Below are 12,681 nucleotides of genomic sequence, written 5' to 3'. Positions count from 1 at the left end.
TGATGAATTCATGAACTTCTTTGAGGAAAAGATCATGATCATTAGAAAGCAAATTACGGACTCCTCTTTAAATCTGCGTATTCCTCCAAAGCTCCGTTGTCCTGAGTCTGCACAACCCTGCCAGGACCTAGGATCAAGGGAGACACTAAAGTGTTTTAGTGCTATATCTCTTGACACAATGATGAAAATAATCATGGCCTCTAAACCTTCGTGCTGCATACTGGACCCTATTCCAACTAAACTACTGAAAGAGCTGCTTTCTGTGCTTGGCCCTCCTATGTTGAACATAATAAACGGCTCTCTATCCACCGGATGTGTACCAAACTCACTAAAAGTGGCAGTAATAAAGCCTCTCTTGACCCAGAAATTATAAAAAAACTATCGGCCTATATCGAATCTTCCATTCCTCTCAACATTTTTTGAAAAAGCTGTTGCGCAGCAACTCACTGCCTTCCTGAAGACAAACAATGTACACGAAACGCTTCAGTCTGGTTTTAGACCCCATCATAGCACTGAGACTGCACTTGTGAAGGTGGTAAATGACCTTTTAATGACGTCAGACCGAGGTTCTGCGTCTGTCCTCGTGCTCCTAGATCTTAGTGCTGCTTTTGATACCATCGATCACCACATTCTTTTGGAGAGATTGGAAACCCAATTTGGTCTACATGGACAAGTTCTGGCCTGGTTTAGGTCTTATCTGTCGGAAAGATATCAGTTTGTCCCTGTGAATGGTTTGTCCTCTGACAAATCAACTGTAAATTTCGGTGTTCCTCAAGGTTCCGTTTTAGGACCACTATTGTTTTCACTATATATTTTACCTCTTGGGGACGTCATTCGAAAACATAATGTTAAATTTCACTGCTATGCGGATGACACACAGCTGTACATTTCAATGAAACATGGTGAAGCCCCAAAATTGCCCTCGCTAGAAGCCTGTGTCTCAGACATAAGGAAGTGGATGGCTGCAAACTTTCTACTCTTAAACTCGGACAAAACAGAGATGCTTGTTCTAGGTCCCAAGAAACAAAGAGATCTTCTGTTGAATCTGACAATTAATCTGGATGGTTGTACAGTCGTCTCAAATAAAACTGTGAAGGACCTCGGCGTTACTCTGGACCCTGATCTCTCTTTTGAAGAACATATCAAGACTGTTTCAAGGACAGCTTTTTTCCATCTACGTAACATTGCAAAAATCAGAAACTTTCTGTCCAAAAATGACGCAGAAAAATGTATCCATGCCTTTGTTACTTCTAGGTTGGACTACTGCAATGCTCTACTTTCCGGCTACCCGGATAAAGCACTAAATAAACTTCAGTTAGTGCTAAATACGGCTGCTAGAATCCTGACTAGAACCAAAAAATTTGATCATATTACTCCAGTGCTAGCCTCCCTACACTGGCTTCCTGTTAAGGCAAGGGTTGATTTCAAGGTTTTACTGCTAACCTACAAAGCATTACATGGGCTTGCTCCTCCCTATCTTTCCGATTTGGTCCTGCCGTACATACCTACACATACGCTACGGTCACAAGACGCGGGCCTCCTAATTGTTCCTAGAATTTCTAAGCACACAGCTGGAGGCAGGGCTTTCTCCTATAGAGCTCCATTTTTATGGAATAGTCTGCCTACCCATGTGAGAGACGCAGACTCAGTCTCAACCTTTAAGTCTTTACTGAAGACATATCTCTTCAGCAGGTCCTATGATTTAGGGTGTGAAGGTGAACGGAAAGGCTGGAGCAACGAACCGCCCTTGCTGTCTCTGCCTGGCCGGTTTCCCCTCTTTCCACTGGGATTCTCTGCCTCTACCCCTATTACGGGGGCTGAGTCACTGGCTTACTGGTGTTCTTCCATGCCGTCCCTGGGAGGGGTGCATCACTTGAGTGGGTTGAGTCACTGACGTGGTCTTCCTGTCTGGGTTGGCGCCCCCCCTTGGGCTGTGCCGTGGCGGAGATCTTTGAGGGCTATACTCGGCCTTGTCCCGGGATGGTATGTTGGTGGTTGGAGATATCCCTCCAGTGGTGTGGAGGCTGTGCTTTGGCAAAGTGGGTGGGGTTATATCCTACCTGTTTGGCCCTGTCCAGGGGTTTCATTGGATGGGGCCACAGTGTCTCCTGACCCCTCCTGTCTCAGCCTCCAGTATTTATGCTGCAGTAGTTTATGTGTCGGGGGGCTAGGGTCAGTCTGTCACATCTGAAGAATTTCTCTTGTCTTTTCCGGTGTCCTGTGTGAATTTAAATATGCTCTCTCTAATTCTCTCTTTCTCTTTCTTTCTCTCTCTCGGAGGACCTGAGCCCTAGGACCATGCCTCAGGACTACCTGGCTTGATGACTCCTTGCTGTCCCCAGTTCACCTGGCCATGCTGCTGCTCCAGTTCCAACTGTTCTGCCTGCAGCTATGGAACCCTGACCTGTTCACCGGACGTGCTACCTGTCCCAGACCTGTTGTCCCAGACCTGCTGGAACCCTGACCTATTCACCGGACGTGCTACCTGTCCCAGACCTGCTGTTTTCAACTCTCTAGAGACAGCAGGAGCAGTAGAGATACTCTCAAAGATCGGCTATGAAAAAGCCAACTGACACTTACTCTTGTGTTACTGACTTGTTGCACCCTCGACAACTACTATGATTATTATTATTTGACAATGCTGGTCATTTATGAACATTTGAACATCTAGGCCATGTGCTGTTATAATCTCCACCCGGCACAGCCAGAAGAGGACTGGCCACCCCTCATAGCCTGGTTCCTCTCTAGGTTTCTTCCTAGGTTTTGGCCTTTCTAGGGAGTTTTTCCTAGCCACCGTGTTTCTACACCTGCATTGCGTGCTGTTTGGGGTTTTAGGCTGGGTTTCTGTACAGCACTTTGTGATATCAGCTGATGTAACAAGGGCTATATAAATACATTTGATTTGATAGTGGGGTAAACAGGCAGTGGCTCGGGTGGTTGATGTCCTTGATGATCTTTTTGGCCTTCCTGTGACATCGGGTGCTGTAGGTGTCCTGGAGGGCAGGTAGTTTGCCCGGTAATGCGTTGGGCAGACCGCACCACCCTCTGGAGAGCCTTGCGGTGCAGTTGCCGTACCAGGCGGTGATACAGCCCGACAGGATGTTTTCAATTGTGCATCTGTAAGATTGTGAGGGTTGTAGGTGACAAGCCAAATTTCTTCAGCCTCTTGAAGTTGAAGAGGCTCTGTTGCGCCTTCTTCACCACACTGTCTGTGTGGGGGGTCCATTTCAGTTTGTCAGTGATGTGTACACCAAGGAACTTGAAGCTTTCCACCTTCCCATTGATGTAGATAGGGGGGTGCACCCTCTGCTGTTTCCTGAAGTCCACGATCATTTCCTTTGTTTTGTTGACGTTGAGTGAGAGTTTGTTTTCCAGGCACCACACTCCCAGAGCCCTCACCTCCTCCCTGTAGGCTGTCTCGTCATCGTTGGAAAATCCATCCTACTACTGTTGTGTCATCTGCAAACTTGATGATTGAGTTGGAGGCGAGCTTGGCCACGCAGTCATGGTGGAACAGGGAGTACAGGAGGGGGCTGAGCACGCACCCTTGTGGGGCCCCAGTGTTGAGGATCAGCGGAGTGGAGGTGATGTTTCCGACCTTCACCACCTGGGGGATTCCTGTCAGGAAGTCCAGGACCCAGTTGCACCGGGCGGGGTTCAGACCCAGGTCCTCGAGCTTCAGACCCACGGCCTTGAGCTTAATGATGAGCTTGGAGGGTACTATGGTGTTGAATGCTGAGCTATAGTCAATAAACAGCATTCTTACATAGGTATTCCTCTTGTCCAGATGGGATAGAGCAGTGTGCAGCGTGATGGCGATTGCATCGTCTGTGGATCTATTGGGGCGTTAAGCAAATTGAAGTGGGTCTAGGGTGGCAGGTAAGGCAGAGGTGATATGATCCTTGACTAGTCTCTCAAAGCACTTTGTGATGACAGAGGTGAGTGCTACGGGGTGATAGTCTTCCCTTACTCTGCCTGTTCCACAACTCTTGCCACTTATTTTGAACCACTGTTCTTACTAATCTCTTGGCTTCTGCTTTACTGATAAACATCCTAATGTTGAGATGGAATTGTCTAAGAGCCTGCTTGGCAATAATATCCACTTCCTCATTCCCCTCTACTCCCACATGAGCTGGTACCCAGAGGAACATTACAAATACCCCCATCTGTTTCACCCTATACAAGTACTGCAAAACCTCATACAATACATTCTGTCTGCTCTGAGACACAAATGAATTTGTTCATCAGTGCTGCACAGGAGTCAGAGCAGATGAATACCTTGTCTGGACTCACCTCCTCCACACACACTGCAGTCAATAGTATGGCCAACAACTCCATTGGGTAAATAGATACATGATCTGTAGCTCTTTTCGTCACTGCCACCTTAAACTCAGGAACACTAAAATCTGCTCCTGCCCTCCCTGTTTTGGGGTCCTTAAATCCATCTGTGAATTTATTAAAGAGAGCATTGTGTTCTTAAATGTTCACTTACAACTGAATCTACTCCTTCCTCAACATCCCTTACCCTCTCAAGCAACCATAGATCTATCAGTGGTTGAGGGAGAAACAAAGGTGGGACAGCAGGAAGAAGCACAGAGGGACTAAACTCCCTCCCAAAGAACCCCATCTCTTTCACCATTAACGTTTACCGGCATCTCTCCCAACACTACCTGCACCGCTTCCAGCGGAGAGGTCCTGAGTGCTCCACAACATATTCTTAGTGTTTGGGACTGGATAACATCTAGCTTTTTGATCAATATGCTATACTTCCATAATCCATTGATGACTTTAACAGCGCTATATATATCATTTTAAACACCATTCTATCTATCCCCCTATATATTCCTGACAAGCAACACATCACATCCAATATTTTCTTTCCTTTGACAACTACTCTGTTAATATGCTCCACCCATATCATTCGAGTGTCAAACCAGACCCCCAAGAACCTAAACCCCTCCCACCCTCTACAGATTCCTTCCATACAGCTTCAGGTATATTTCCTCCTCAACCTTCCTTCTAGAAAAAAAACACAGTCTGTGTTTTCTCAACTGCAAACTTGAAGCCCCACCTGAGGGACCACTGCTCTACTTCCCTAATCGATTCTTGAAATCTTCTGGCTGTATGGGTAATATTTCTCCCTCTCTTCCACAGCACTCCATCATCCGCAAACAATGACCTCCCAATATCAGGTCTCACCTGAGAGAATACATCATCAATCATAATAGAGAACAACAAAGGACTAATGACACTTCCCTGGGGGATACCATTATCCACCTCATAGCTTTCTGACATAGAGCTCCCCACCCTCACTTGTATTGATCGCCTGAAAATAAAATCCTTTATCCAGTTAAAAACCCTTCATCCAACCCTAATTTTATCCAGCTTGATAATTAGGCCTTCCTTCTGCATCATATCATAAGCTTTTTCTACATCAAAGAAAACGGCTACCACAACCTGGTTATTTGCCTGTGCCTTCCGTATGACTGACTCAAGGCACAGTACAGGATCCATCATACCCCTGCCTTTCCTGAACCCACTCTGATCTGGTAACATTAGTCCTTTACTCTCCAGAAAGCAAGTCAGCCTTTCCGTTATCATCCTTTCCATAAGTTTACATACGTGAGATGTCAATGGTATAGGCCTATAGCTTGAAGGACTAGTAGGGTCTTTCCCAGGTTTCTGTATTGGCGCAACTACTGCCTGCTTCCAACTTCCAGGCAGTTTCCCTTCCTACTTCACCTTATTATAAAGGCCCAATAATTTCCCTATTGCAATCATGATGTAACACATCTCATCCTTACCAGGAGATTGGGGTGGCAGGTACCCTAGTGGTTAGAGCATTGGACTAGTAACCAAAAGGTTGCAAGATTGAATCCCTGAGCCGACAAGGTAAAAATCTGTCTTTCTGCTCCTAAACAAGACAGTTAACCCACTGTTCCTAGGCCGTCAATGAAAATAAGACTTTGTTCTTAACTGGCTTGCCTAGTTAAATAAAGGAAAAATAAAATGTTACCCCAGCTTTAGCTAATGCACTCTTCATCTCAGCCAACGTAAAAGGGCCATTCAATGTATCCCCCACCATCTCTTTCTGATCCAGGAACCCCAGATGTTCTTATCTGACCCTGTCTCTCCCCCCCCACGCTGCCCCTCTTCTGTCAGATTATTTGAGCTGTGCACCTTCACAAATACCTGGGCTAACATCTCTGCCTTCTCCATATCTCTCACTGCAACAATCCCCACAGTTTTCAGCACAGAGAGATCCCAATCTCTTCTGTCCCCATGTAACCGATGTGAAATGGCTAGTTAGTTAGCAGTGGTGCGCGCTAATAGCGTTTCAATCGGTGACGTCACTCGCTCTGAGACCTGAAGTAGTTGTTCCCCTTGCTTTGCAAGAGCCGTGGCTTTTGTGGCGCGATGGGTAACGATGCTTCGTGGGGTGTCAGTTGTTGATGTGTGCAGAGGGTCCCTGGATCAAGCCCAGGTTGGGGTGAGGAGAGGGATGGAAGCTATACTGTTACATCCTCTTAATCATCTCCCATACCTCTCCCACAGGAGTGGTGCTGCCTATGTTTCCACAGAACTAGTACCAATACTCCCTCCTAGCTGTCCTAATGATCCTCCTTGTGCTTGTTTATACTGAATCAGGTGCTGGTAATTATGGGACCTTTTCAACATTCTGAAAGCGCTGTTCCTACTCTTCACTGCTTCTCTACACCCTTCACTCTACCAGGGGACTGCGTTACTCTTTCTTCCCCCTGTACCCATAGGAATCACCTGCCTTGAGGCCCCTACTATTGCTCCTCTTATTCCCTCATTGACTGTTTCTATATCTGAATGAAGATCTACCTGAGACAACTCCTGTTCACTCAACTCCTGAAACTGACACCACTCCACTTTCCCAAATATCCATCTCCTACTGATTCTTCCTCCCTCATGATAGGATGATAGTGATCACTACCCATTATAGATTCCTCCAAAACCTCCCAACTACATCTGCCTGCCATTAAATTTGAGATCAAAGTATAATCCAGAGCAGATTCATTTCCAGTTACTGGGTCAATCCTGGCTCCCCAGCCGTCATTAAGACTCACAAGCCATTTCTCATCCAGTAGTTACTCCAACACTTGTCCGTAAACAAATTAATCACAGTGTGCAATAACTAAATTCGCCTTCGCACTCCTAAACAACGCGATTTTTAAAAACGTTGGCAAAGGGTAAAGTCTACAAAACCTAGTCCGCTCTGTTCATAACACATTATAGTTTTGAGAACAGAAAACTGTATTGAGATCAAATGTTTTGAGATTAAATGTTTTCTCATTGATGAGAAAATTAGCAGAATGTCGCCAAAATGTATCTCGTTCCATTTTATTCTACTGCCGGCCACTGGGCTTCCTCTCGCTACCACATTTGCTAGTGAGTGGAAACGCCAAGAGGGTGCTTCAAATGTAATCATCCGGTGAAATGTCTGTGAACTGGACGTTGAAAACATGGCTTCGGAATCGACAAATCAAATATTCCTTTGCTAAAAAATGTACGTCTCTGTTGTTGTTTCCACTAGATAGCACAGCCACAAAGTTGGAAACAAACATTTGCTTTTTGGTCTTAATTTAAGGTTAGCAATGTGATTAAGGTTAGGTCTAAAATCACATTTTAAGAATATACATTGTAAAACAACAACAACAACAACAAGAAGAACCATAACATTGAACGCCAATCTCCGATAAACTCCACCGATAAAGAAGATACATTGTAAAACTAGGCGGGGTTTATGACTTTGTGGCTGTGGTAACTAGTGACGACCCTCCGCGCGTGAGCTGACTTTTTGCGGATTTGATGTATCGCAGTTAGCTAGCCACATAACCATACCTCGGAGCATCTTACCGGAGGTAGCTACACAGACGTGAAGAGTCGCCCGTAATAATCGATAAACCGACGTGTTGGGGTATGTCAAATCTGATTCAGTAGCTACTTTTTCACCACATTGTCTGAGTTTTAACAACGGTAGGTAGCTAGATAACTCAAAACATTGCGAATGGTTTCCCGGTAGTTAGCCAGCGTATCCGCTAACTACAGCAGCCGCAGCTAACCTTGTCAAGCTTGTTCCGTTGTGGAGGGCAAAACCTCTAACATTACTTGCCTAACTAGCGAGAATAATTAGGGTAGGTTGGCTATAGTTGTCCCTAACGACAATATAACCAATGCCAACGTGAAGGTTATTTGTATTTTTATAAGTAGTTAGCCAGCTAGCTAGCTAGCACCAGGCCTGGCTTTTCAACCACACACACGACACGGTTGGAATTTTAGATATGAATAGTTGTCAGCTGACACATTATACAGCCAATAGTGTTTAACGATTAGTGCTTTTTGAGGTCGGTTCGATTATAAAACAATAATCACTGGTTTTAAAAAAACATTAAATGCACTACATTGTGGGTTGAATGCTGTAGCAACACATAATAAAACAACTAAAGTCCCACGACTGTCCATTACTGGTTCACTTAACTATAATTTATTAACATTACTTTAATAAAATATTTCAGTTGTTGTGCATATTACATTAGTTTTATTTGATGACTTTATTATTTAATTCCAAGCCATGTCATCTCTATAGAGCTGTTGTCTGACACAATCATCAGTAGTTATAATAAGGCATAGTTGGCATTCAGAGTCAACTATCAGTCACTTAGATCATGTATTTTCAAGGTAGTGATGCCTTGACAATCAACTATTTTCTATTCCCACACTAACCTAACATAGCAGGCGTAAAAGAAACAGACCGGACAAGTAGGCGCGCAATGGCTTATGGTCATTGTAGTTGATTACCACGTTTTCAGCGATAACTGGGTGAAAAGAGCCAAAAATAAGCCGACTGATCTACTGTCGCCAACCGTTAAACGTCTGACTGACATGTCGTGATAACAATGCCTGACTAATGTGTGCGTGGCACCTGCTTCTTAAAAAATAGCTTTGAACTATATTGTTCATCTCCAGGCTATTATAATACCCAAAGCCTCTGAACTGCAGGAGGGTCAACTCATACAATTTGGATTAGATTTTCTTTATTTTCCGTTTAAAGAAACTCGTCTTCCTCTTACATGGTAGGCCTACTGCTGGCAATTGTAGCCTATATTCGTCACCCGTTGGATATGATAAACACAATGGCAATTATGCACTCCAATAGTAATTATATGCAAATCCATCAATCCACTGTAGCCTATATATAGCTGTAATCTTTCTCACATCAATGTCTTCATTAGTCTATTATATTGCTGAAATTCCAAGTTGAATCGATCGATCAAGTGGTTATAGCCTACCTGATAGAAAGTCATGTCATAAGCCCTATTCAGAACGGACTGTTACTAGAACATTTAGTATGTTTTCTTATTTAAGGCAAGTCCGTTAAGAACAAATCCTTATTTACAATGACGGCCTACCCGTCGTTGTTATGTAAATGTTACCCCAGCATCACCGGCATAGCGTAGTTTCTCTGGACCCCCGCAAGTTCGGAGTTCGCCAGCCCTAAAATACAATTTAAATAAATCTAATGTGTCAGCGTTCAGCCACTTGCAAAGTAGGCTATAGGCTGCTGCGGCCATTCTCGTTCAGTGGCTAGAGGACACAGTAAAGAGAGAGAGATCAAATAGGCCGTCAGGAAAAATAATATGCTACTGAAAATATGAATCGTGAAAGGAGCTTGGCCACTTTGCATTATTTTCACCCATTTTAATAAGAGGAAATGCCAAACGGACACCTGTCGTCATTTCTCGATCGCACATACCGACCACCATGACGCTTGCTGCCTACAGTTTTCTTTCTATCTGATTGAAGAGATGAAGTCCAGACAGGCTAGGCCTATTTTAGGAAACTTTCTGAATACACACACACCCACCCACCTAAAAGGACCCATCAATGAAAGCCATCTGCAGCGCATCCCACCCAATCAAATTTCTCCTTTCCCCCAAGAAACAGATTAAATACTTTACCTTAGCTTCAAATCCTTTCTGTAGGATATCTAAAACTAGTCTACATTATAAGACAATGCTAAATCAATGTAGGCTATCATATCAATTGACAAGGAAAGTTAAGGGGAGCCTGCTGATCACCCTGTCTATAGCCTGCTGATCACCCTGTCTATAGCCTGCTGATCACCCTGTCTATAGCCTGCTGATCACCCTGTCTATAGCCTGCTGATCACCCTGTCTATAGCCTGCTGATCACCCTGTCTATAGCCTGCTGATCACCCTGTCTATAGCCTGCTGATCACCCTGTCCATAGCCTGCTGATCACCCTGTCTATAGCCTGCTGATCACCCTGTCTATAGCCTGCTGATCACCCTGTCTATAGCCTGCTGATCACCCTGTCTATAGCCTGCTGATCACCCTGTCTATAGCCTGCTGATCACCCTGTCTATAGCCTGCTGATCACCCTGTCCATAGCCTGCTGATCACCCTGTCCATAGCCTGCTGATCACCCTGTCCATAGCCTGCTGATCACCCTGTCCATAGCCTGCTGATCACCCTGTCCATAGCCTGTTGATCACCCTGTCCATAGCCTGCTGATCACCCTGTCCATAGCCTGCTGATCACCCTGTCTATAGCCTGCTGATCACCCTGTCTATAGCCTGCTGATCACCCTGTCTATAGCCTGCTGATCACCCTGTCTATAGCCTGCTGATCACCCTGTCTATAGCCTGCTGATCACCCTGTCTATAGCCTGCTGATCACCCTGTCCATAGCCTGCTGATCACCCTGTCCATAGCCTGCTGATCACCCTGTCCATAGCCTGCTGATCACCCTGTCCATAGCCTGCTGATCACCCTGTCCATAGCCTATCAGCCATTGATACATTTTAGTGAAGTAATGGGTGGTTATTTTGACTCTAGGCCTACAGTTTAATTTGACTGAGGGCTTTATTTATATCTGTGCAACCACATATTGATAAGGATAGCCTAAAATCTAGCTCTTCAAAGAGTAGTCTAGGCTATATATAGACAATGAACAGCGATATAGTTGATGTGATCACATTGGCTAAATTGATACATTGCTGCACTGATGCATTGCAAAACATGCACAGAGAAATGTATTAATTCATACAATGAGCCCACAGACCTGTAGGTGGCAGTACGCAGACTGTCAGTGGCAGGCTACCTTGTATTTTTTGTTGTATAAAGACATCTTCTGCTAATGTCTCCAGTCATTTAAAATGTAGTAGGCTAGAAATGGCATGAATTGTGTTTTTATATAGGCTTAAGACCACATTTGTGGCAGCGAAAAGGAGAAGAAACATCTCTCTTTGCCATTTCTAACATGGGCATTGGAATTCTTCCATGCATCTCTCACACAGTAGGGTAGGCTCCATACACATATGAAATAAAGCATGGTTTTATAAAGTTCTTTATAAACTGGGTGGTTCAAGCCCTGAATGCTGATTGGCTGACAGCCATGGTATATCAGACCGTATACCATGGGTATGACAAAAGTTATTTTTACTGCTCTGTTTATAATAGCAATAAGGCACCTCAGGGGTTTGTGATGTATGGCCAAAATACCACATGTGGAGCATATCTAAACCAATTGTTATTGTAGCCGATGCCTGTTTATTTCTAAAAAGCAAGGCTCAATAAAGCCAAAATGTTCAGGATTTGTCATGACGTGATCACAATGGGCTGGGATGTTTTCGGTTCCGTTTAGCCTATAGGTTATGCGTAAGAATGCAACTGCACTGAAATGAATAGCCAGATTCAATGAGTATCCCCCTCCTGAAAATAAAACGTTAATTTGTTAAGATGTTTTGTCTATGGATAGACCAATACTTTTGGTATTTTGTATATAGGCATAGGCGACCACTAATCTTCTCAATTCCGGAGCATTTAACCTCTATGGGCTAATACCTTAGAAATGCTATTACTTCAATTTCTCTTACACCATTCAATTTCTTTACACCATTTTAAAGACAAGACTCTCGTTAATCTAACCACACTGTCCGATTTCAAAAAGGCTTTACAACGAAAGCAAAACATTCGATTATGTCAGCAGAGTACCCAGCCAGAAATAATCAGACACCCATTTTTCAAGCTAGCATATAATGTCACATAAACCCAAACCACAGCTAAATGCAGCACTAACCTTTGATGATCTTCATCAGATGACAATCCTAGGACATTATGTTATACAATACATGCATGTTTTGTTCAATCAAGTTCATATTTATATCAAAAACCAGCTTTTTACATTAGCATGTGACTAGCATGTGACTAGCATTCCCACCGAACACTTCCGGTGAATTTACTAAATTACTCACGATAAACGTTCACAAAAAACATAACAATTATTTTAAGAATTATAGATACAGAACTCCTTTATGCACTCGCTATGTCCGATTTTAAAATAGCTTTTCGGTGAAAGCACATTTTGCAATATTCTGGGTAGATAGCCTGGCCATCACAGGCTAGCTATTTTGACACCCACCAAGTGTGGTACTCACCAAACTCCGATTTACTATTAGAAAAGTTTGATTACCTTTTGCTGTCTTCGTCAGAATGCACTCCCAGGAGTTCTACTTCAATAACAAATGTTGGTTTGGTTCAAAATAATCCATAGTTATATCCAAATAGCGGCGTTTTGTTCGTGCGTTCAAGACACTATCCGATGGGTAAAGAAGGGTGACGCGCCCGACGCG

General features: G+C 43.9%; 1 protein-coding gene across 4 annotated transcripts in view; it reads left to right on the top strand.

Moving 5' to 3' along the window:
* The first annotated feature begins 7,794 nt into the window (after positions 1 to 7,794).
* LOC106608217 (RNA-binding protein 25) overlaps positions 7,795 to 12,681 on the top strand; it is a 31,163-nt gene continuing 26,276 nt past the window's right edge. For all 4 annotated transcript variants that reach the window (XM_045721090.2, XM_045721089.2, XM_045721088.2 and 1 more), the window contains exon 1: positions 7,795 to 7,945. The gene's annotated coding sequence lies outside the window, so the exon portion shown is untranslated. The remainder of the gene's footprint in view (positions 7,946 to 12,681) is intronic.

The sequence above is a fragment of the Salmo salar genome, chromosome 06 (assembly GCF_965601325.2).
Source record: "Salmo salar chromosome 06, fSalSal1, whole genome shotgun sequence".
NCBI classification, from domain to species: Eukaryota; Metazoa; Chordata; class Actinopteri; order Salmoniformes; family Salmonidae; genus Salmo; species Salmo salar.
This window is presented reverse-complemented; position numbering and strand designations above follow the sequence as displayed.